The sequence below is a fragment of the Cricetulus griseus genome, chromosome 5 (genome assembly GCF_003668045.3).
Source record: "Cricetulus griseus strain 17A/GY chromosome 5, alternate assembly CriGri-PICRH-1.0, whole genome shotgun sequence".
Lineage (NCBI taxonomy): Eukaryota > Metazoa > Chordata > Mammalia > Rodentia > Cricetidae > Cricetulus > Cricetulus griseus.
In genome coordinates, this window is record NC_048598.1 from 167,986,239 (window position 1) to 168,011,101 (window position 24,863).

The window sequence follows — 24,863 nt, forward strand, 5'->3', positions numbered from 1 at the left end:
TGTCTGATAAGATAAGTCTTATAAAATATATAGATTTATGATAATTAAGACTGAGCTTGCAGATGAAGAATACTAGTCATTGGCCAAGCAGCTTTGAACCTAATACAAGTTTCTGTGTATTCATTTGGGCCCTAACTCAGGCAGGCAGCTGTCGTAAAGCTCACAAGTGGCGGTGGGGCTCAGGCAGCTTTTGGCGGAAAGATTTATCTAACAGCCACCATTGCAGGTTGTCATTTTAGAATGAAGATCTTAGCTACCAGAAGCACTCAGGGCATTAACAGTGATAGGATCTCCATCCAAGTATGTGCAATCTGCTGGGTGGTAGTAGATTCCCAGTATTCAGATGGCAGAGGCTGGGTGGTTTCTGTGAGTTTGAGGCTAGCCTTGTTTACACAGCAAGTTCAGGACAGGATCTAACACTACAAACAGATACCCTGTCTTGAAAAACCTAAAATGTTAAACAAAAAAGAATGTGTGATGTTTCCAAAATAGCATGCTCAGATCTGTGTGAATACTGATTATTTCTTCAGCAGAATGATGACTGTGAGATTGTAAAGGTCCTTACTACTTTTTGTTCTTTACTTTAAACTTGTTTATGTTCATGTGTGTGGACAATGTCAACATGTACAGCTGTGCACCACATGCACTACTGTCAGAGACCAGAAGATGCCACTGGCTCCCCAGAACTATAAATAACAATGGTTATGAGTCACCTTGTGAGTGCTGGGAAATGAATCTGAATCTTCTGAAGAGCACCCTTAGCAGTTTCATCATCTCTATACCCTAGGTCTTTGTTCTTAATGAGAGCTTAGCAAAAAGGATTCATAAGATTGAAAATGACAATCATAATTTGAAAATAGAAGTCACAAAATAGAACATGGTAAGGAACTCATAACAGACAAAATTCATTCTAAGAGTAATGGCAAGCTTGCAGATAGAACATTGTTTTTAGAAGGCAATTTGCATGCCATATAAATAATCTCTAAGGATGGGAATATTAAATCTCTAGACTCATACTTAAATGAGGACAACAAGAAACTGATTTAATGAAATTGTTGAACATTTTTACTGTCCAGGAAGTCCAAGTGCTCTGAGAAACAATGGTGAATAGATTATGGGTCATAGAAAAGCTTCTTAAAATTGATACACTAGGAGCTAAGGTACAATCCAAAGAGAATAAAAGGGATTTAGCATCACCAGTGCCTTTCAAAGTCAGGCATGACTTATCAAAAGTCATACCATCATCATCACCTGCTATGATCTATCCTGTTACTATTACTCAAAATATAGCAAATAATAAACACCCAGACATATTTACAGGATGCAAATTGGAGCCTATGCATATGAATGATTTAAAAGATGTTAAGGAAGCAGTAGTTTCTTATGGCATGCATGTGAGACAATTATTAAAGGCACAGGCTACAAAAAGTAGAATAACTCCAAATGACTGGCTTCAATTAATCTCAGGTGTTCTACACCTTGGTCCACAGCTGCAGTTGAAGTCATATTGGAGGAAAGAGGCAAAGGTCCTTGAACATCAGGATAGAATCAAAGGTTATGAGGCTTCCCAAGATCAAATTCTTGGTGAGGTCCATTATGCTGATGCAGATAATCAAGCTATATACAATGACCACATCTTGTCCATATGCTGTATAGCAGCCATGAGTGTGTGGGACAACATTCAAGAACCAGGGAAAAGAACTGAGTTATTTACTAAGGTTATACAAAACCAAAGGTAACACTTTAGTGGCTCTTTGCAAAGATTGACTAAAACAGTATAAATAGGGATTGCAGATCCAGAAGATATATGAGTACTCATTGGATCTGTAGCTTTTAAAAATGGTAATTTAGAATGCAAAAAGGTGCTTGGGCCTTTAAAGATCATATTAGCACCAATGGATGAATGGGTCCTGTACACAACCAAGGTTGAATCTTTTTACTATAATAGTGAGTCTTGGGCAGGAGAAGAGATCTCCAAAGGTATATTGAGACATCAAAATCCTAAATATTTTAATTGTGATAGAATAGGCCATCTCAGAAGAAATTGTAGACAAGGAATTTCTAGAAATAATGCTTCTTCTGACAATAACCCAAATAGAAGGCCACAAACTTCTGGATTATGTAAAAGATACCACAAAGGCAGATATTGGACCAAGAAATATAGACCGACAAGAGACAAACAAGGTAACCTTTGACCATCAGGAAACTCCTTGGGTTGCCTCTTGAAGGCCTCCATGTCAAAATTGGTCCAGTGATTCCAAATCACTATGGTGGACAATCCTCAGAATAATTAGGAAACCCAGTACCTATTTTAAAAAAAATCATACTGCTCTATATGCTAGCATAGCTTTGGATAATGAACCAAAAAAATCAAGGAGGAAACAGAAAACATATATTTTGGTGTACTTCTGGAAATGAACAAAGACCAAAGCCTAGAGTATAGATATATAATGTGATATTCAAAGGATTACTGGACACCGGTGTGGATGTCACTGTTACCACTCCAGAATCTTGGCATCCAAGTAGGCCTCTTCAGGAGGTAGATTTTCAATTATTAGGAACTGGAAACCTATCTCAGGTAAAGCAAAGCACAGGATGAGTTGACAGTATAGGGCCAACAGGACAAAGAGGAAGTCTGAGGCCATATGTGGATAATATGGCAGTAAATCTATGGGGTCATGATCTGTTGTAGCAATGGAATACCTAGATTAAGATTCCTCCAGTATTCAAAATGACCATAAACCAACTCATGTTTATAGAAAAAAATGTTATAAGGTACTATATAAAACAAACACCAATCATCCAGGCTGTACAAAAAAACAAGAATAAAACAACTGTCAAACTCATAAGTGGACTAAAAGCCCTACTCTTAAAGTGGTTAACTGACAATCCTGTCTGGGTGGGGCAATAGCCTATGAATTCAAAGAAGCTATAGGCTGTAAAACAGCTGGTTCAGGGACAGCTAAATGCTGGACATACTGAAGAATCTTCCAGTCCTGGAATTCTCCTGTATTTGTTATTAAAAAAGAAATCAAGAAAATAGAGAATTCACACAGACTTGTGAGCTATTAATGAAGTGATGCAGCCAATGTGCCCTGTACAGACTAGGACCCTTGCCTTCTTGATTACCTAAAGAATAGCCCATTGTAGTTATTGACTTAAAAGACTGCTTCTTCTCTATACCTTTACAAGAAAAAAGATGCCTACTTAAAATAATTCCCAACCTGGTAAAAGATATCAGTGGAAGCTTCTCCCACAGGGATTATTACATAGTCACACCCTGTGCCAATATTTTGTATAGCAGCCATTGGAAATTGCATAAGCAATTTCCAAAATCTATAGTTTACCATTACATGGATGACATTATTATATGATTCAAATGTAGATAATTCAGAAAGAATGTTTGAAGAAGTTAAGAAAACTTTGCTTAGTCAGGGAGTATAAATTGCTCCAGAAAAATACAAAGAGGAGATTCTATTAATTATTTAGGCTATACAATATGTTTACAAGAAATTAGACCACACAAGGTGCAAATTATGAGAGATTATTGCAAACTCTTAATGACTTTCAGAGATTGCGAGGTAACATTTTCCATCTACAGAATATTATTGGGATAAGACCTGATTAACTATTTCATTTAAACAAAATCTTAGATGGTGACAAGGCTAAGAAAGAATTGGCAGTGGTGGAAGATGAATTATAGATTGCATATGTGAATCCTGTGGATCAAAAGTGTAAGTGCATTCTAAACATATTATCCTCTAAGCATTGCCCTATAGGTATTTTAGTGCAGAGAGAAGATATTATCTTAGAATGGATCTTTTTCCACCTAAATAATGTAGGAAATTAAAATTTTATGTGGAAAAGATCTCTGCATTGATTTTAAAAGGAAAATTGGGACTTCATAAATTAGCAGGAGTAGCTACAACAGAAATTGTAGTAGATTTTACTGATGATAAAATTGATAAATTATTGGTAGAAAGTGAACCCTGTCAAAGAGCTTGTAGTGATTTTTTTGGGAGAAGTCAACAGCAATTATCCCCAAAGCAATAGAATTCATCTTATAAAGAGAACTAAATGGATCTTCCCTTGCATTGTATGGGACACACCATTAACTGGAGCCCCTACATGCTCTCCTGATGCAAATAAATCAGGAAAGGTAGGTTACAAAGTGGATCTAAGTCCTTATAATTCTGTCCAAAGGTTGGAGTTATATGCTATTTTCAGGGTGTTGATAGATCATTAAAAAATCCTCTCAACAGTGGTATTGATTCACAGTATGAAGAAAGAGTTGTTTTACATATTAAAATTGCTGAATTTATACCAGAGGATACAGAATTTAATTCATTATATTTTCATTTACAAGACATAATTAGGGACAAAAATCATCCCTTATCTATAAAATATACATATAATCCCATAAAGAACTGTACATTGCCCTATGTGCATCTCTGTTAGTTTCCATCTACTGAAAGAGGCTCCTCTGATGAGAGCTGGGTGATAACATTGATTGCAAATAATGAGAAACCAATTTTGATCACCAGCACCCACAAAAAGCTGAGTGGATATGGCAGCCTACCTGTAATCCCAGAACTTGAGAGACATGGAGACAAACTGGCTAGATAGACTAGCTAAATTGGTAACGAAGTCCTAAGCAATGCCATTGACATGGGAACAAGGAGTTCTGAAAAAGCAGGAGCCACCATTTCAAAATAATGCTTATCTAGAAACAACAAGGGAACAGTGAGGTGCTGACAAGCCTGATAACCAGAGTTCAATGCCTGAAATTGGCTCCCCAAATTGTTCTGTGACCTTCACATATGTACCATGACACATACATACACACACACACACACACACACACACACACACACACACACACACACACGCATATACACAATAAATGTAATAATAATAAAAAAGAAATAACAAGTATGCATATGTTCCGAGGCAGGCACTTCATAAGGATGTAATGGAGGGCCAGGCTGTGCTCCCACACTGTTTCTGAAAGCAGCAACCTCTAGAGGAACAAAAGAAAAAATAGTATGGACCGGGACAGAGATTGAGACTTCTCTCTTACAGCAGCTCCTTTATAAAAACACAAAAGGATTATAGAATTGAAACGTTATCCTGGAGTTGTTATTTATATACTTACATTATCACTTTAAAGAAACTCAATAAAGTTATGCAACTTTTAAACTTTTAATTGGCTGTGTCTTTTATTCTAGGATATATTGACCACCATTTGCAAGCCCTAACGCATTTAACATATTAATATACAGTCTACTTTGAAGATTAATGGTGAGGAACATAGCCACTGAGTGGGCCATATGCCATAAATCACACATACATTTGCTTAAATTATGTAACTGTTTTTGGATTGGAGGAGTACAATAAACATTACTATTAGTCTCCTGAATTTGATAACAATTCAGAAATAAAGAAAAATATTTGCTGGGTATTGGTGACACAGGCCTTTAATCCCAGTACGTGGGAGGCAGGGGCAGGTGGATCTCTGTGAGTTCAAAGCCAAGCCTGGTCTACAGAGCGAGCTCCAGGATAGGCTCCAAAGCAATACTGAGAAACCCTGTCTCAAAAAACAAAGCAAAAAATATTCAAGTAAATGGAAATCAAAATGAAAGTTAAATGCAGATAAGCAGTACATTGCAGGATACAGCAGGGGTGGGAGTCCCAACACCAAGGCTCAGTTGCACTTACCTTCCAAGACTGAGGCCTCTTAGAGAGGCACAGACTTCTCTGAAACCACAGAATGACTGTCTTTAAAACATACAGCTGAGAGCACATACCAGAATTCACAGTGGCTGTTGACAGAAGGACAAGAATTGGGGACCACAGTGTATGATTCCATTTCTCTGGCCAATAAAATTCACTTTTCTGCTCACCTCTCCCAACAAGCAGAGAGAGACTAGAAGCACTCAGGGGAAATGTCTCCCAGAGGATGTTTCAACAGTGAGGAGCATTTCCTCCTAACAATTCATCATTTAACAAGAAGTTATTGTTCTGCATCTTGATCACAGGGCTTTTCATTATTAATTCAAATAAACTGCAGCACAAGATATTTAGAAAAGGGTTCTAGAAGACACGTCAAAAAGAAGTGAGTAAGGTCAAATGTGTGAGCATATTTGCACTCAGGTGAGTGTGTGCAAGGCATCAAATTGGTCACCAATGCACCTGTTGTCCACAAACAAGAAAGTAGATATATTAGTTGGTCAATTTAGTAAATGGTGAGTTAAAATGCCAGAAATTTTAATAGCATTGAAAATGCTTATTTCACATTGATGATGCATCACTGATTGCTGATCTTCACTGTCACACAACAATGGAAAAGACTTTTCATATATATATATATATATATATATATATATATATATATATATTTTTTTTTTTTTTTTCATTTACACACCAAACTCAGTTCCTCCCCCATCCCCTCCTGCCAGCTCCCTTCTGGCAACCTGCCACCCATCCAGTCCTCAGAGGGGAATCACCAAAATCAGACAGAACAAGTTGAGGCAGTATAAAACTCCTCCCCACTGTATCAAGGTTGAGTAAGGCATCCCACCATAGGGAATGGGATCACAAAAGCCAGTTCAGGCATACAGGATAATTTCTGGTCCTATTGCCAGCCCCTCACAACAGAACAAGCCACATAACTTTCACCCACATACAAAGAGCCTAGTCTGGTCCCCTGCAGATTCCACAACTGACAGTCCAGAGTGTGTGAGCTCCCACTAGCTCAGGTCACCTGTCTCTGTGGTTTTCCAATCATGATGGTAACCCCCTTGCTCATCTGATCCTCCTCCCTCTCTTTAACTAGACTCCTTTGATGGGGAATGTACTTTTGTGTATGCTTATCTAATTGATTGTTGAATAAAGCACTGTTTAGCCAATGAGGCAGCAAGTTAGGTCAGACTAGGAGTCAAGGAGGATTCTGGGAAATATAGTAAAAAGAAGTCTTGTGATACAGGCAGGAAGTGACATAGCAGGCAGACTCAGAATATAAGCAAGGACAAGAAGGAAGTTGTTCTCTTTCTCTTGCTCTTCCTCCTGCTCTCCTCTCTACAGAGCCATCATGTGATCCCAGGAAGAGGACACAAGTGGAAGGATCCTCTATAAGATAAGTCTTATAAAATATATAGATTTATGCTAATTAAGACTGATCTAGCATATAAGAAATCCTAGTCAATTGGCCAACAGCATTGTAAACTAATATAAGACCCTATGTGTTACTCTGGGCACCCACATGGTGGCAGGGCTCAGGTGGATGCAGTAAAGACTAATCGTTACACTCCTGGAACTCAGCCTCCAATTGGCTATGGATCATTTCCTCAGCTTCCTTCAGGTACTGGATGTAGGTTTTATGATGACAATTAATGCAGTCACTAATCTGACTATAGAGGCAGTCCAGTTCATGTACCTTCTCCACTACTGCTAGCAGTCTTAGCTGAAGTCATCCTTGTGGATTCCCATAATGGTTCCTTCTATCAAGATATCTCTTTCACCGGGCGTTGGTGGCACACACCTTTAATCCCAGCACTCTGCAGGCAGAGGCAGACCAATCTCTGTGAGTTCGAGGCCAGCCTGGTCTCCAGAGCGAGTGACAGGATAGGCTCCAAAGCTATCCAGAGAAACCCTGTCTCGAAAAACCAAAAAAAAAAAAAAAAAAAAGATATCTCTTTCATTGCTCTCCCTCTCTGTCCCTCCCCCAACTCAACCATCTTGTATCCACTTATGAATGAGTATATACTGTTTTTGTCTTTCAAGTTCTGGTTTACTCACTCAGGATGGTTTTTTTAGTTCCATTCAGTTGCTATGTATCTCTAGGATGAAGGCTACATAATCATGGGGGATGATTTTTTGATTTATTCTTGGATCCAGTTTGCCAGTATTTTATTGAGTATTTTTGTATGAAAGTTCACGAGAGAGATTGTTCTGTAATTTTCTTCCTTAGTTGTGTCTTTGTGTGGTTTGCATATCAGGGTAACTGTAACTTTGTAAACAAGAGTTTCACAATTTTCCTTCTGCTTCTATTGTGTGGAACAATTTGAGGAATATTAGGAATATTAGATTAGCTCTTCTTTGAAATTGTAGCAGAATTCTGCACTGAAACCATCTGAGCTTTTTTTTTTTGCTTGGGAGACTATTGATAACTGCTTCAATTTCCTTGGGTGCTACAGGTCTATTTAAATCATTTATCTGGTCTTAATTTAATTTTGTCATGTAGTATCTATCTAGAAAATTGTTCATTTCTTTTAGATTTTCCAATTCTGTGGAGCACAGATTTTCAAAGTATGACCTAATGATTCTCTGGATTTCCTCAGTGTCTGTTGTTATGTCCCCTTTTCCTTTCTGGTTTTGTTAATTTGGATATTCCCTCTCTGACTTTAGGTTAATTTCAGTTAAGATTTGTCTATCTTGTTGATTTTCTCAAAGAACCAACTCTTTGTTTCTATTTTAATAATTTCATCCCTCAATTTCATTATTTTCTGTCATCTACTGCTCCTGAGTGAGTTTACATCTTGTTGTTCTAGAACTTTTAGGTGTGCTGTTATATTGCCAATGTGAGATTTCACCACATTCTACATGTGAGCACTCAGTGCTATGAACTTTTCTTTTAGCACTGCTTTCATGGTGCCCTATAAGTTTGGGTATGGTGTGCGTTCATTTTCATTTAATAGTAGGAAGCCTTTAATTTCTTTATTTCTTCTTTGACCCAATGATGACTCTGTTGAGTATTGTTTAATTTCCATGAGTTTGTAGGCTTTCTGCAATTAGCGTCATTCTTTTTTTTTTTTTTCCAGGTTCCAGGTTTTATTGTCCTGGGTAAGTCATTCTCTCCCTGTTGGGAATCATCTTTATCCAGAAGGTGGAGAAATGTCCATTTCCCAAATGTCTCCACTCTAATTGTTCCTGGCCTCCATCTTTTTCTCTTCCAGACAGAGTTCCATGGAGGCATGAGTGGCAGCACCATCTCCAAGTATGGGGCCCTCACCATTGATGGGGAGGAAGACATTCCTTTTAAGCAGTATACAGGAAAATATGTCCTCTTTGTCAATGTACCCAGTTACTGAGGTCTGACAGACCAATACCTTGGTAAGTGCTCCCTCATCCCTTAATTTGCTGCTTAAATTGTGGCTGATTCTGTCAGTTGGGCACACTTGTTTTTTTTTAAGGATTTATTTTATGTTTGAGTACTCTATCTGCATGTTCAACTTTATGCCAGAAGAGGGCATCAGATTCCACTCTAGACGTCTGTGAGGCACCATGTGGTTGCTGGGAATTGAAATCAAGTCTTCTGGAAGAGAAGCCAGTGCTCTCAGCTGCTGAGCCATCTCTCCAGCCCACTTGGGTATACTTTAATCCTATGACATGCAAGGGAAAAGGGGTAATGGTGGCTCCCAAAGTGCATATCCCAGCTCCACTGTGTTGTTTCATATTTTCTGGAGATAATTATATAAGCCTGAGGCCTGATGGACATAATCTAGTAAGTTCTCAGCTACCCTTCTCACAACCAGGTACCTCAGCTACCCTGGCCGTGTGCTTTCTGGCTTTCCTTGACTGGAGCAAGAAAGAGTGGCTGCAGGGCGGGAGAGATGGCTCAGTGTTTAAGAGTACTGATTGCTCTTCCTGAGGAGCCAGGCTCAATTCCCAGCACCTAAATGGCAGCTAACCTCTGTCTCTAACTGCAAGATCTGACACCCTCACGCAGACATACATGCAGGCAAAATGCTAATGCAAATGTTAAAACAAAACAAAACAAACCAAAGCAACAACAACAACAAAAGGAGGATGCAGCTCATTCTGAGAATGCCTCCTCTCCCTCCACCCCATGCATGTGGACCTTCTCTTAGCTCCACCCTGGAGAATGGGCCCCACTAGATTAGAACTCTAGAAGGAGTTGATTTGATAAGGAAGAGGTATGGGGTGCCAGTGGTATTCAATAGTTCATTTTTTTGTTACTGTTGTTTATGTTTTGTTTTTGAGACGGATTTTTCTATGTAGCCCTGACTGTTTGGGCATTCAATCTGTAGACCAGACAGGCCTCAGACTGCTGGGATTAAAGGCATGCACCACCACACCCAGTTCAACAGCTCATTATTTAAAAAAAAAGTCTAGCTTGCCAGGCGGTGGTGGCACATGCCTTTAATCCCAGCACTTGGGAGGCAGAGGCAGGCAGATCTCTGTGAGTTCAAGACCATCCTGGTCTACAAGAGCTAGTTCCAGGACAATCTCCAAAGTCACAGAGAAACCCTGTCTCTAAAAACAAACAAACAAACAAAAGTCTAACTCAGCCCTCCTCTTAACTCAGTATGCAGGAAAAGGCATCAAGGCTCAGTATGTGTAAACAACTAGGGCCACAAGACTGTCAATGGTTGGATCTGGTATCTGCCTGGAGCTCTGGCGCCTTAAGTCAGTGTCCTTTATCCTTTCTTCTCAGTGAGGTCAGAATCAATCAGGTTGAGCTTGATGGCTCTAAGGGCATTGTTTTAGAGCCAAACAGACCCAGTCTACATGGCTGGCACCCGCAGGATCATGGACGTATGGTTCCACAGCTCTGTGTTGGGTGCTTTTGTCCATTCCTTGAATGGTACTTTCTTTAGGGCTGGATTTGTGGCTAGGTATTTTTTAAATCTTGTTTTGTTGTTATGGAATATTTTGTTTTCTCAGTCTATGGTGATTGAAAACTTTGCTGGTGTAGTAGTCTGGGCTGCCAATCATTGAATCTTAATATCTGCAAAACTTCTGTTCAGGACCTAGCTTTCATTATTTCCATTGAGAAGTTGGGTGTAATTCTTACAGGTCTGCCTTTATATGTTACTTTGCCTCTTTCCTTTGTTGCTCTTAACATTCTTTCTTTATTCTGTATGTTTAGTGCTTTGATTATTATATGCCAAGGGGACTCTTTTTGCTACAGTCCAAATATTTGGTGGAACAGATGTTTTTATACACAATACTGTTGACTTGTAATGGTTCTTTCAGTTTGTAGAAGCAGGGAAGTAGGGCATACCAAATGAAAGAAAGGTAAAAAGACCTGGCACAATATGTAATGACAAGAAACAGGTTAAATTATATTATAAGAGCTAGTGGGACAAGCATAAGATAAGGCTGAGCATTCAAAATTAATAAGTTCACATGTGATAACTTGGGGGGCTGGTTGATGTCCCCTAAAAAACCAGACTACAACTATCAATGACATCAATTCTTTTTCATGGGGTTGGCCTGGTCTTTCTGACTTAGGAGGTGTGGCTTTGTCAGAGTAGGTGTGGCTTTGTTGGAGGAAGTGTGTCACTGTGGGGGTGAGCCTTGATGTCTCCTTTGCTCAGTGTGACACAGAGCTCACTTCCTGTTGCCTATGGATCAAGATGTAGAATTCTCAGTTACTTCTACATATGCCATGCCGATGATAATGCACTAGACCTCTGAAACTGCAAACAAGCTTCAATTAAATGTTTTCCTTTATAAAAGTTGACATGGTCATAGTGGCTCTGCACAGCAATAGAAACCTTAACTAAGACAGAAGTGGTTACTTGTGTTATTTTTTACTACATGTGTGTAACTGAATATATACATTTTGATCACTGACCTACCAAATCAAACCTTCTTCGTCCTCTACGTGGTCTTTTGAGACCATCAAATCAACCATTTTCTCAGGGATGTCACTAGTACTTGGGAATACATAGCTATTGACTACTGTTGTGGTTTGAATCTGAAATGTTCCCTAGGAAGCTTAGATTTTTGAAGCCTGGGTGAGCTGTTTCATGAGAATATGGAATCTTTAGGATGTGAGGCCTAGTTGGCTGAAATAGGTCCCTCGAAATGTTTGAAGAGTACATTGGACTCCTGAGTCCCATCATTCTCTCTCCCTTCTAGCTCGCAGTAATGTACCCAGCCAGTCTCTGATTCAGGCTCCCACTGTCAGGAAGTGAGCTGTTTAGCCATGGCTTCCCAATTATAGTGAACTGAAACTCTCAAAACTCTTGCCCCAAATAAATCCTTCCTACCCTAAGTTGATTCATTAAGCAGAAACAGAGCATGGAGATCATGGAGATGTGGAAGTAGTCAGCTTCACCAGAGAAAGAACCTGTTTCAAGTTGTAAAGAAGGAAGCCACAATTATGAGATGCCTTTTTTTCTGGTCTCTAGAGGAACTCCTACACACACACACACACACACACACACACACACACACACACACACACACACACACACAAAACACAAATAAGGCAGTTTTTCTTTCTGGGATACAGCCCCCAAGAAGTTACCCACGATCACTAGATGCATACACACACAAGTTAGTGATTGTGCTCTATAGATTGAAAGTAAAAATGAGTTCATGAGGCCTTACCCTTTCTGAGGAGGAGATGGCGGTGGGTTAGAAAGAGGAGGGTGAGGGTAAGGAGGAGACAGAGGGAGAACTGTGGTTGGTATGTAAAATGAATAGAAACTGAAATAAAATAAATGAGCTCTTCAAGTTGCGAGGGAAAAGTGGTGGGAGGGGGATAGGGAGGAACTGGGGAGGAGGGGATCAGGAGGATTTCATCAAAAACCATTATTGGCATGCACAAAATTATCCAACTACAACAAAAAATGTAAAAAGAGAAGGATATTTTTTCCACTTGAAAAGACCTAAAAATATTTTCTTAAATTCATACAAACCTTGTTGAAAACCAAATCTGAGCCTGTAGTCTATTCTTATTTCCTTGTTCAACATCTCTCTCTCTCTCTCTCTCTCTCTCTCTCTCTCTCTCTCTCTCTCTCTGTGTGTGTGTGTGTGTGTGTGTGTGTGTGTGTGTCTGTAGATGTATGTATTTAAGACTCACTTTCCATTCTTTGCAGTTTATGGTGTTTATCTTCATGTCTTGGGTTTATATGTAAACAGATCATATCTATACACAGTCTCATTGCATATTTATATATTAAACCCAAGTGTCTCAGAAATCTTTATTTATTTTTTCATCTCTTCCCTTCCTGCTTCCTATTCTTCATCTACATTTCTTTCCTTCTCATTTTCCCTTGACCATTTTCTCCCTCCTCTCCAATCTCCTGCTTTATATATTTATTGAGGATTGCCAAATATGCTACTCAGTAATCTAAACCCATTATGTTCACAGGCTTCTTCTCATGGTAGACTTAGTAAGAGTTTAGTTTTAAATAGCAGGAGACAGAGAGCTGTAGCAGTTACAGCTAAACAGTCAGACAGCAAGTGCAGAACCAGAGATGGAGACCAGTTAGCTGCCTTGAAATCATTGCTCTACTCAAGTTCTTCAGGGCATATTTGATATTTTCTGGATTACTTCCTGCCCTCAACCATTTTCTTCTTGCCCCTGTTAGCACTGTTATTTCATGTTTTCTTGTTAGGTTTCTACTCATTCAGTAAATCCCAGTCCAGAATGTGACATTCCCCCCATTGAAACTACATAAGATTTAGCTTCTCATGTGTTGAGTTTTCTGTGTGCACATGTCAGTTTTCATCCTTTAGATAGAAACTGTCTTTCACATTGAATGAATAGGTGCTCAGTAAACCCTGCTGAATTGGGAGGAATTCTAATCTAACAATAAATTGCTTTTACAATCCAACCAACCAAGTCACCAACCCACCAAATTGTAACAGTTAAGTATTTCAAATTTAAGTACACTGAACTTGAAAAGTGGGGTGGCATTACCTCATAAGTCAAGATTAATGAAATGTAGATTGTATTCATCTATATTTCTTTCATGGTTTTGTAATTTGCTGTCTTTCCTCCATTATTCCAGTGGTGACCTTCATCCTCAGGACAGCAAAAGCTCTCCTCACTCACATTTACCATGTACCTGTTGAAAATTATTTGCAAATGTCAGTTATCTCATTATATGTGATAATATTTTAATGTCTCTAATTTTTCTGATAATTATTCCCAATTCCAATCATGTGATATAATCTGTTTTGTCAAATTCCCTTAATATTATTAAGTAAGACAACTAGAAATGTATGCTCTAACAGGGTTATTTTATATTTCCTGTTGGTTTTTAGATTTTGAATTCTCCTGTTTCTAGTTTTGGGGTAAGACTAAAACATCTGAATGAGTGCAGTTCCCACAGAAAATGATGGGAGATTGGTGGGAGAAGGTTAAGGCCAGGGTATGAAAGAATGACATTTTGTCTTTCTTTCCTTTATTTTCCAGATGCTGTTCCTTTAAAATGTTAAAAATAACTTTTACATGGTGGCTCATATATTCCTACCCTGTGGGGACAGGCTAGTTTCTCAGCTGCGCAGGATTTCAGGCAAGCTGCAGTTGTTTGGGTAAAGAAACAGTTTCTTGTCTAGAGTGTTGAAGGATTGTCACAGGGTCATAGAGAGAGCAAAGGAGCACAGCCCCCTAGTGAACTTGCACTTGACACACACTTCCTTAGCAGCTTTAGAGAAAGGCAGGGACAGGGTTCAGGTATGAGGCAGTCAAACGGTTGTAAGGGTAGTCCAGTTTTTTTTTAAATTTTTTTATTAGTTCAAATTAGGAAAAAGCTTGTTTTACATGTCAATCCCTTCTCCCTCTCCCTCCCCTCACCCCCATGCCTCCTTCCCCACCCGGGGGTAGGGCCCTCAATGGGGGCTCTGCAAAGTCTACCACATCATCCTGGGCTGGTCCTGGGCCTTTCCCCATGTGTCCAGGGCAAGAGTGTATCCCTTCACGTGGGATGGGCTCTCAAAGTCCCTTCTTATACCAGGGAAAAATACCAATCCACTACCAGGGGCCCTCTGGATTGCAGAGGCCTCCTCATTGACATCCATATACAAGGGTCTGTATCAGTCTTGTACTGGCCTCCCAGACAGCATCTGGGGTCGACGTGCTCCTTCTGTTCAGGCCAGCTGTTTCTGTGGGTTTCTGCAGCCTGGTACCGACCCCATTGATCTTCATTCCTCCCTCTCTTTAACTAAGTTCCAAAGTTCAGTTCAGGGTATATCTGTGGATGTCTGCCTCTGCTTCCATCAGCCACTGGATGAGGGCTCTAGGATGGCATAAAGAGAAGTCATCAATCCCATTTTAGGGGAAGGGCATTTAGGTTATCCTCTCCACCATTGCCTGGATTGTCAGTTAGTGTCATCCTTGTAGGTCTCTGGAGATCTCCCTAGTTTCAGATCTCTTCTCGGACCTATAATGGCTCCCTCTACTATGGTATCTCTCATCCTGCTTTCTCTCCTCTATTCTTCCCCCAACTCAATATTTCTGCTCCTCCATGGAGTTAAAGAAAAAGTCCTAGCTTCAAATGTGTGTGTGTGTGTGTGTGTGTGTGTGTGTGTGTGTACATGTACCTGCTTATGTGACAGCACTTGTGTTCTTGTGAGTATGGGTGTGCACGTGGAGGTCAGAATTCAGCTTCAGGAGTCATCCCTTAGGTGCTCTCTTCCCCTTTCAGCAGAGTTTCTCACTGGCCTGAAGCTTTCAAGTGGGCTAGACTGGCTGGATAGTAAGCCCCAGCGATCTGACTTTCTTTGCCTCCCCGGCACTGGATTTCCAGTCACATACTGCTGTGCCGGGTTTTTTAACTTGGGTTGGGGGGATCAATTTCAAGTTGTTGTGCTTGCAAGATAAGTACTTTACCAAATAAGCTATCTCCACTTCTCTCTGTTAATATCTACCCACTCATCCATGCACCTGTATGTTTTTTTTCAGAGCTTGATATCTGGCCACTCTTGAGAGTAAAACTGGAATTGTGCCCTTACATGAGTGCATCTGACCTATGACATCTGTGATAGTCACTATACTATGGTTGACTTGATAGAATCTATAATCGCCTGGGAGAAGGGTCTCTGAGTGTGCCTGCGAGAGATTATCTTGATTATGTTACTCGTGGTTGGAAAGTCATCCCACTGTGTATGCCCATTCCCAGTACTGGTATCATGAACTGTATAAAATGGAGACTGAAAGCTGAGCAGAAACAAGGACACACTGATCATCCCTATTTCTTACTACAGAGGAGCAGTGACCAGAGCCTTCAAGTTCCCGCCACCATGACTTCCCAACCAAGATGGACTATACCTTGAACTAACTGTAAACAAGTATGTAGAGTATTTCATTCATTCATATTTATGACTTATGGTTTTCTTATTGGAGCAATCCTGGGAAGAGATGTGTTGTATGGATCATAGTGCTCCTTTATGTAAGAATTGCTACCCCCAGGGACATTGGGAGAACTGTAAAGTGTGCTGCTGCCCCACTTCATACACTTTAGGCAGGGCGGGTACTGAGTCTAAAGTCACCAAGTAGGCCATCTGTACTTTGTAATCCATAAACATGTATGCTTTCTGGGAGAGATTTTGCTTTCATAGGAAAATGTAAACCAAAATGATTTTTGGATGTCATGTACCTATTTCTCTCATTTTATTTTATTTTATGTAAAGTTTATTATGAAGGAATAATCAAGGAATGAACAAATTCTACACCAACCATATTCAACAAGCTGAAACCAGAGCACAGGGACAATGTATTTTATCAAAATCTTTTAGGTTGCACATGTAAGATAAAGATTAAACACATGAATTTTACGTTCAGATATCCCCATGAAAGCCCATTATGTATATGCATACATTCCAAGGTTACCAAATAGATCAAAATCTGAAGCACATCTGTGGAAGCATTTCAAATAAGAGACACCCAATATATGTTTGACAATATGATGTGCAACACAGAGTAGTGTTTTCATGCTGATACTTTTGCAATACCTTACTTAACCATTTCCCTAGGAAAAAACCCAGCTATTATCTAAAAGCGTATACCATAACCTTTGCTTCTTTTATAATCACTTGCTTAAATGAAGTTCTTAAATTTAAGTATCTGTGTGAGTGTGGTGACATATATTATCTTTATGTATACATCAGCTATATCCTTTTTTCCTAGAAATCACTGCTGAGTTTTTCTTTATGAGCTAACTCTACCTCTTCTCCACCCAGTTGACCAAGGCCTCAGCTTTCTAGAATAAACCCACACCCTATTGCTATCTGAAAGTTTTCAATACCTGGATACTAATTCTCTCTGCTAATGCCTTAAGTAAGATCAGGCTGACCAGGTTTAATCTGAGCAAAGCAAGTCATGGTGATCAGGGGGAAGGAGAAACCATGTGACAGGTCTATGGTCTGAGTTAAATACCCTGCATACCCTGCAGGCATGGTCTTGAGCATCTGGAGGGGGGGAGGAACTGCCCCTTGGCATGCTTTCTGAGGGGTGAGGTTTGGAGAGGGAGTAAGGGAAGCTGAGGCAGAGCTTCCACGTAAACGCTATCCAACAGAGATGAACACATTCTCCAGTAGAGATTGTTTCAGAGAGGAATATGTGACCCAAGTTGTGTTAATATGGGATCATGAAGTGTAATTCTGTGATATTACAGAAAATCATTGACAAACTGAAGTCTTTATGCCCGCTCCTTAGGCTGGTAGTACATAAGCCTAAAGTATGGGAAGATATTGCTCACACAGAGACACACCACCTTCCTTCTGAAGAGCTGCCACAGTGAAAGCAGAGATGAGAGAGTGCCTCATAGCTGAGTGCTGGGCCTCTTCATCAGCACTTCTAACTCTTCACCCATGGGAACCAATTCATCACCCCTTTCAACACTCAATTTTGAGGTGGATTTTTACACTTAGGAGTAGGAGTGCTATTCCAGCAATTTGGTTCAAAACGGTATATACATATTTGAGCATCTTCATATAATTTTGCAAAATTAATTTCTGGGTAGCATTCAGCTATACAGTAAATCTAAATGTACTCTTCTTATAAGTAACATGCATTTTATATGGGGAAATGTCCTTTACATTGCTAAATTTTCTTCACCCACTACAGCATCTTTAAAAATGTTTCAATGATTTGTTTGTTCACGACCAATGTCTGGCTTTATTTTTTGGTATTTTTTGTATTTATCAAATTCTTTATTCACTAAAAATATAAGCAACTCTTTTTACACATGGTCTGATATGTTTTATTATTTTATTTTATTTTATTAGTTCAAATTAGGAACAAGCTTGCTTCAGATGTCAATCCCTTCTCCTTCTCCCTCCCCTCCCCACCTGCCCCTAGCCATCCCCCCTCCACTCCCCAGGCAGGGAAAGGCCCTCAAAAGGGGCTCCCCAAAGTCTACCACATCATCCTGGGCCAGGCCTAGGCCCTTCCCACATGGTCTTATATTTAATCCAAACATTTCCCCATTCATCATTTGTTTATAAACTTGTATGTGGGAAGTCTAAGCAAATTTCTTTTTATTTTAATGGGAAATTAACAATTTGAATGCTATTTACCCTTCCAAAAAGGAGTTACAATGCTCACCAACATTTTTCTAGCTGCATTTTAGTGCATGTAAAAATTTAAACTATACCTACTAGAATTCATTTTGTATATACTTTTATTTAGGATAATTCTATCTGTAGATCACAGAAAATCTGGTGCTAGTTTGAAGGCAGCAATATTCTTGTGAGGAGGCTGGGTGATTCCTGGCAGTCATGTCCTGAACGCAGCCACACTTCAGAGGTGTGTAGAGAGGCAGGGAAGACCTGCTACCAGGACTGTGTCTCTACAGCTTCCTCTTTGGCCTGTCTTCTCTGCATGTTTTCTCAGCCTTCTCACTTGTTTCTGCGACTTCTCTGTCCCAGTGGGAACTGTCTAACCATGAAGAGAAAGACTAAATCTGCCTTCACGTGTATTCCAAATTCCCAATAAAATGACTCTGTTTTTCTAATTTGGATAGAGGCCTGTATGTTGCCCTGATACAAGGTCATGTTGGATGAACCCTAGTTGCTCGCGGCCCAGTCTCTGTGGATCAAATTCTTTATCTGAGAATGCGGGGAAGGGTAGCAACCAGAGAAGAGAAATATTTTGAGTGAGAGAGACAACATATAGGAAAATGACAGTGCAAAAATACAAAACCATGTTGCTTATTGTGTAAGTCTGGCCTCCCTAACTGAAAGAGCATTGGTACCCAGATCCCTTGTTTTTGACTTTCAGTGATTGTTTCACTGTCTCTTAAGGTCTCATGGGCATATGTATGCTTGTGAACTAAGGTTTTCTGATACATGCCTCTGTCAGATTTTAGAATTCTTCCATTCTTACAGTTAGATAATTCCCTTTTACTTTTCATTTGTTTTTTCAAATTTGCTAGACGTACATTCCTCTGTGTTTCCAGAAAGGAAATATGTTTATAATGTTTTTATAGATTTTAACTTATTCAAGCTGCTTGTTTTACTCATTTACTAGATAATTTGAAGGTAATCGTCCTTCAAATCTATGATAATTCTAAGAAATTGAATTTCTAGTTGCTGTCATATATAAATCAAACATTAATTATTTAATCTTTGCTAAAGTACAATTCTTCTATTCTATGACTCATAGAATTGGCCAGAATGTGCAATAGTCATAATTGTGCTCATACTTACAACTTCTGGAATGTCCCATATTTAAAATATCATATTAGAAATCAGTGTGAATCTTGTATGGTGTGGTATCAGTGTTGCTCACACTTTGTTGATTTGTGGCTGTTTGGAAAGGCCAAGTCTTCTGCTACACACAACATATGTTTAAGTCAGAGCCACATTTCTGATTGTTATTCATGTTGCATTCTCTTAGAAGAGAAAACCAAGTATTATTTTCAGAAGTACCTTTGTATGGCTAGAAAGCTCAGAATTTTACAAGACAATATGACTTTTGCAGTTCTAGAAAGGCTGTTGATAAAACTTTTTGTCTTTGGAAATTTATTTGAAAATCATTTGTATTATAATGACATCAAGGACACTTCTGAATGTTAATGTCAAGAACATTATGATTGTGTAAATGCTACCTTGAAGGTAGGGAAAGGGAGAAAGCCAGTTAAAAGCTCCAACTGAGTGGGGGAGGGTTTCTCAGGCTCCAGTTCCAGCTGAGAAGCTATTGACTATTCATGGCTGTTGGCAGAGGGTCACCTTTCTTTGAAGATGCAGCACTGGTGAGTTCCCCATACTCTAGTGGACGGTCCCATACTCTGTGCATATGGGCAAACTAACTGTGCTGAGAGAGAAGTCAGGGAGAAAGAAGACAAGAGCAATAATGAGCAAGAGGAAGGGAAAAGGAGTGCTGGGAATTGGGAGGAGCAGTCATGGGGAGTATCCTGGGGATGGTGTTGAAGTGAGGGAGTGAGGGTAGATAGAACCAACATGCACTGTATCTGCGTATGGAACTTTCAAATAATAAATTTAAAAGAAAGAAAAATGCATCTTAAAATTCAATTTAAAGTGAGAAGGAAAGGGGGCATGCTGTTATTAAATCATACTGTACAAGATTTCTATTTTCATTATTTAAAAGCGTTATGGTGTAGAGAAATTGCCCACTGCCTGTCAACTTGTTATTATGTAATTTTGGTACAGTTTAGGTTACATGGTATTACAATTTGATTTTGGAAGAGATAACAGCTACATTAATAGAGGCAGCTCCAGGGCCTATATCTCCTTCTGAACAGGTAGCACAGTAACCAGAGAGATAGAGGTGCTATAAACCCAAACATGACTAAATAAGGAGGACACCAACAAACATGCCAAACAGAATGGGAAAAAAGGCAAGGAGGCCTCAGGCCTACACAAATAATTACAAGCACCTGAGTAAAGCAGAGAGTGGGGACAAGAGTATGCAGATTGATTGTCCACTGCCAACTGATCAGCCATGAGAACATGCATGTACAAACATATATACACATGTAATAGCAATTAATGAAAAAAGGAGACCATCAATTTGAAAGAGAGTGGGGAGGGAGGAAAGGGAAGGGAAAACCTTGTAATTCAATTACATTCTCAAAACCAACCAAATGAAAAAACATGTTTCTAATTGCAGGATGATGTAGGATTAAGAAAGTGTGCAGGAAGAATACCCAATGAGCTATCTCAAAAGTACAAGAGGGTACATCATGGTGGTGAGGTCTGCAATATCCTGAATGAACAGGAAATGCTTTATTAATTGCTAATTCTTGAATCTTTTACAACTCAGGGAATCTTAGTTTATGAAAGCTGTGAGCATTGCAGCTCCCATGAAAATGTGTCTTGGCAGTCAGAAGCCAAGGGATATCACAAAGTCACTGTACAGCGTATTACAGCCCTGCTCCAGGGAAAGGTTTCCCCATGGCAAGTGTAACTCTGCTCTGGCAGGGGAGTGTTTCCCCAGCAACGTTGATACAGCTCTGCTTCACTCCACTCTGCTCTGCTCTGCTCTGCTCTGCTCTGCTCTGCTCTGCTCTGGCTCCCACAAAAGTTGTTACAGCTGGGCTCCACTCTGGCAAAAACATCACACTACACACCAAACCATACCCAAGAAATTTACTGGGAAGGAAAAATCCAGGAGGGTGGCTGCCTCTAGGGTGAGAAGTAGCAGCAAACTGAACAAGGCAGAGAGCTCATTTAGGTTCAGGGAGAGGTGTGGCTACTTTCCAAGGTAGTTTGGGATTGGTGTGATTTCAAGCCCTGGTCTTGGGGCAGGGGCAGGGACAGGGTGTTTTTTCCTTGGTCCTTTTCATTCTCCAAAAGCTCCTTAGAAAGCTATCTGAATGCTAGTATTTGAAATTGTAGATTTGTTCACCACCCTGAAGGCAGTGAAACCTGGCAAAATGGAGCCTAAAAATGAGGTGCACTAAGTCTCATGTAGTAGCCAACTTTATTCAGAGCATCAGACAATTTATCCTCTGAGGTTTAAGAGGAGTCACCTAAGAAAAGTGTATCTGAAGTAAACTCACTCTTATCTACTACACCCAGGAAGAGCAGAGAAACACATTCCAAGAACAATTCTGTGTTTTCCAACAAAGTGTGGACACAAGACTCAGCATTCCCCTTGTACAACTCCATTCTTGGACTGTGTTTTAACATAGATTAATAGAAGTCAAAAGACATCTAACTTTCATTAGAAAGAAAAATTATGTGGTAAAAAGAGGAGAAATTAATTGATGTTTTCTGAAAAATAGGGGAATAGACCTAATAATATCTGTTTGTTAATGACAAAATGCCTGATATAAACAACTTAAAAGGTAGGAAGAGTGACTTTTAAATTTCCTATTTCTGGAGGTTTTAGTCCTTTACTTACACAACTAGGTCAGCAGGTAGCATGTCTGGGAAGGAGGAGAGAGATGAAGTACAGTATGGAGGGAAAAGTGAGAGACAGGAAGAAAGGGAACGAGAAAGCTAGAGCGCCTTGGTATCCCAATTACTCTCTAAAGGCAAGTCCTCACTCCCTTAGTGACCCACTTCTCCCTCTAAGCCCCACTTAGTCCCCACTGCCAATACCACTGCCATTGGCAGGAAACGGGACATTAAGATCCAAACCATGACAAAGCCATTCAAAGAATATTGCATCCAATATTCTGTTTGAAGTTAGTTGCTTAGCAGCAATATAAACCTTTTCCTACCCTAAGGCAACAATGCACCTCACTCTTCTCAAGAAAGTCCAGACTTTCCCCTCCCTGATCTGACAAACTGGAGTGTTTATCACTCTCATTCCCCTGATCAGAGGCAGCAGAGATGGAAGGCATGTGTGAAGGACAGTTGCCCTCTCACAGAAAGCACTATTCAGATCCATGTGTGCTCAGGATGGGTGTGATTGTGTACCAAATGTGACAAGCTCAGATCATCTAATATCATCTCAAGACACAGGCCAATGGCAGCTGACATATGGATAATGTGTGTCACACAACTGATAGTCATCACAAGCTGATGTTTAATACTCTGACTGGTTGCTATCCTGGTGTTCATGCATCCTGTGGAATAAGGCCAAGGGAGCAATTATTCTCCTGTGAATTTTTGTAAAATAATTCCATTTGAATGGAATAGCCTTTATTTTTATTGCCATTACGTTTTAAAAACTCTTTAATATTAATAATTTAATCGTTAAAATGGAAGCCTGAGATGTATTAAGGTATTAGACATACTTTTACATTTGAGATGTATAATTGACAACATATCTGCAGACAATAAAACATTGAAGTTTTATTTAAAAATTATTTTAGGTTTTTAAGAATATTATTGTAAAATATCCTTTTACCACAAAGCTCTTCCCCTTATTTTCATTAAATAAAAATTAGAAAACATCACTTTGGTTCACATAGCCTTCCATAAAGAGCAAGAAAATGAAACAAACAAAAAAGTGAGCAGTCTTCTTAGTTGCCTCGGGATTCTATAAGAGGAATACTAAAGCCATTTTAAAAAGCTGCTGCAATAAATGTCAATAAAACACAGCCCGAATTACTTCATTCCCAAGGAAACATTAACCAGGCACTTTCCTGAATGTGTAAAACTGAAATAATGACTGAATGGTTTTGATGGCTCATGGGTAAGCCTTGGAAGGATGCATGAATGCAAGGACATTAGATTTCTACATGCCCTATTAATGACTTTATGCAACAGCCCCCAATTCTTTGCATTTCTGAAACTTACAAGGGCAGGTGCCACCTGCTACTTTATAGGGTATTATATGGGCTTCTGGATTTTTCCTGAATAACATTTCCATGTAGAATTATGTATGGCCTTTGCACAACCTCACACCATAAGTTTTTTTTTTCAGAATTTTATCTCATTTAATGATCAGTTTTAGTACTGGAGGAAATAATTACAAATATGGCTTCCTTAATTGGATTTTCTTATTTTTTATAATGCATAGTTAACTCACTCAAACAACCTTAACATTTGATTTCTGTGCTATAATTCATTGTGTGTGTGTGTGTGTGTGTGTGTGTGTGTGTGTGTGTGTGTGTGTGTGTGTGTTGTTGTTGTTGTTGTTGTTGTTGTTGTTGTTGTTGTTTTCTAGCTAAGGAATTGCTGCTTTCTTAGACCACTTCCTTTGCACTTCTAATAAGCATACTCCTTTGGCTCTTTAGGATCCCCCCATCACTACACAGGATTCATAAAATCCTTGGGGACTAGACACAAAGCCCTGAAATAAATGTTTCAAAACCTGCTGGCTACTGACAAGAAATGAATCTCCCTCTACAGCATTAGCCTTTGAGCTCACTGATGTAAATTTGTACCCAAGGAGGGAGACAGGGAATCTACTTTAGCTTTAGAGATTTCAGAATTATCTTTGAAGTCGTTGATTGCTTCAAGTCAGTAATGGCAATGTTAAGTATGTAAATGCTATGGGCCAACTTTTATTTTAGTCCCAACTTATGGTTTAAAGGATTGGGCAATCAATGAGAGGAGCAAGTAACAGTTTGGGGGCCACTGGCAATAGTCGATTGATATCCAAGCTTTTCCAGTGAAGAAGTCTTTTCATTTTGCTGTCATTTAAATAGGAAGAAAAAAATCTGTGCCCTCTAATTTAATTCAAAACCTTGGAAGACACTTTCTGACCACTTTCTAAATTCTGGTTCTGGAAATAAAAATGAAAGCATTCTTAATTTTATGCTACAGTAATTACAGATGCAAAACTGAAATCTGTCTCTTAGATGTGACAAACATTACCTAGTGTTTTCATAATGGCACAATAATTTGGTGACACACACAATCAAAATGTCATCATTGCATCTTACCCAGCCACTGATCACACCATTCTTTGCCAGGGAGTCTTTTCTTAGTTCATGTGTTTTCAAAGCACTTACTGCATAAATGAAAGATTGGGGCTTAGCTGACCTAGATTGGGCTGTGGAGATTTGAAATTCAAGGTTCAATCATCTTGGCTTTACCTCAGTTCCATTCTTTCTTCAATTTTCTGGATGACTTCTAGATTCTTCTTTTTGACAATGAAAATAGTTCATGCTTGCTTAAGAAGAAAAATCCAATATAAACTAAAACAAAATGAAAATATGGTAAAAAAAATAATGCCTGCTTGTGTAGTTCTCCTTTGAATAAGATACTCTGAATAGTGTCTGTTTTACATTCTAGTG